Source organism: Manacus vitellinus, unplaced genomic scaffold (genome assembly GCF_001715985.3).
Source record: "Manacus vitellinus isolate BGI_N305 unplaced genomic scaffold, ASM171598v3 scaffold_21_pilon, whole genome shotgun sequence".
NCBI classification, from domain to species: Eukaryota; Metazoa; Chordata; class Aves; order Passeriformes; family Pipridae; genus Manacus; species Manacus vitellinus.
In genome coordinates, this window is record NW_021939546.1 from 13,381,343 (window position 1) to 13,383,112 (window position 1,770).

Consider the following 1,770-nt stretch of genomic DNA (forward strand, 5'->3'; position numbering starts at 1 on the left):
GTACCCTTCCGGCCCTGAGGCAGCCGGCTCCCCTCGGGATGCCCGCGGGCAGGCAGCCTTCCTCAGGCACCCCGCAGCATCTCCTGGCATGGGATAGGCATGATTTCCAGGGATGGGCATCATCCCCAAACTTGCCTTGGACAGCCACAGCAGAGCCAGAGAGCAAATTAGGGACTTCACACTCCCAGTGTTTCCCAACTGCGGCACACACGCATGGCTCACACGCTGCTATTTTAATGTTTCCTGGATGCACGTCGCAGCTCCGTACAAACCCTCCTGCACACGTGCTCCTCCTCGGCCACAGGCAACTCCCCTGCCAGCCCTAGGAGTGTCCCGAGCAAAAACTGCCAGTCATAGGAAATGGAAGAGCCAGTTTTAGATGGGGACTCGAAAGAAACACTTATTGTTCCTTGTGAAGTGCACCAAACCCTGATCCAAGAGATTTACTTATTTTGCCCAAGAGGGAAACATTTCAGGTTTTTTTCTTCAACTGCTAAATAATTTCAGGTTGTTCTTAGAAATAGAGCATGGGCAGCATTTTATGGTTCTTAGCTAACTCTGCACTGGCATTCTCAAAATACAACCGTGCTATGTGACACACACTGAAGAAAGAAGCCCATGAGCATCATCAACCAGTTGGGCTGTATTCTGTGTATGAGAGTAAAAGAGATCACCTGCTTGTGTCGTCCAGCAACTTTTGTGTAAGCAGTGACTCATCACTGAACTGTATAGGCCTGTTACTCCAGGATCACTGAATGCACCAGCCCCTATAAAAATGTCCACAGGCACAGGATGAAACATGTCCCCGGGCCTTTATTGGGTGCAGACCATAACAGTTTGCTTCTCTGCTGGACTGAAGCTCACCCATCCTTTCTACAACATTTCAGAGGTAGGTCAGAGTAGTCAGAGTGCTTTCATGCTTTACGAATCGTAAAAATTTCAGAAATGTTAGTAAACATTAAAAAAAAAACCAAAAACCAAAAAGCTTTCTTATTTTCACACAAATTTCAAAATAAAACAACATGGTGTTTCAAACTCCTCAACTCATAAAGTGCCTGGGTGAAGGAGCTGCGTGTACTTTCTTTACATAACCATCAGTAGCTCTGTTCCCTGCTCTGACCTGCAGCTCAGCCTCTCAGAGGCTGATGATACTCACCAAAAAGAGCCTACTTCCCTTCAAGGCATGTGCTCCCCTGTTGCTTTCCTGCACGCAGTGTGGAGGAGCAAGGAGGATGGCAGGGCAGGCAGCAAGCACTGCCTTCTTCCATGGATCAGCCATGGCACAATAATAAATGTGGGCTCAGATTCCTCAGCCCCTTTTCTGCTTCCTGTAAAAACTGCCATTTCGATAGTCCGGGTTAAAAACCTCTCACAAATGCGAGCAAAAGTTATTGTGCATGTATTTTGCTCATCAATAACATCTCGTGGTTACCCTCTGATCAACCAAAGTTATTAATTTTTGAGGGTTGGTCATTTCAAACACCTCTTTGGAAACAGCTGCCACGCAGGCTGTCCATACAGACATGTCTCAACACCTGAGTCCTGCCATTTCGCGTGGGGACCCTGAGTTAGCTGGCACCACACACATTTCCAAGGCTCTCATCCTGCAGCATACTCCACTCCAACAGCAGCAACAGTTCAGGACTTCAGTAAATATTCCACAGGGTAGTGTAGATGAACCACATTTTAAATAACATCGGAATTTGACACACTTCAGGAAGCCACATTAAAAACCATCCCTTATCTCCGAGGGATCCTGGGAAAAACACT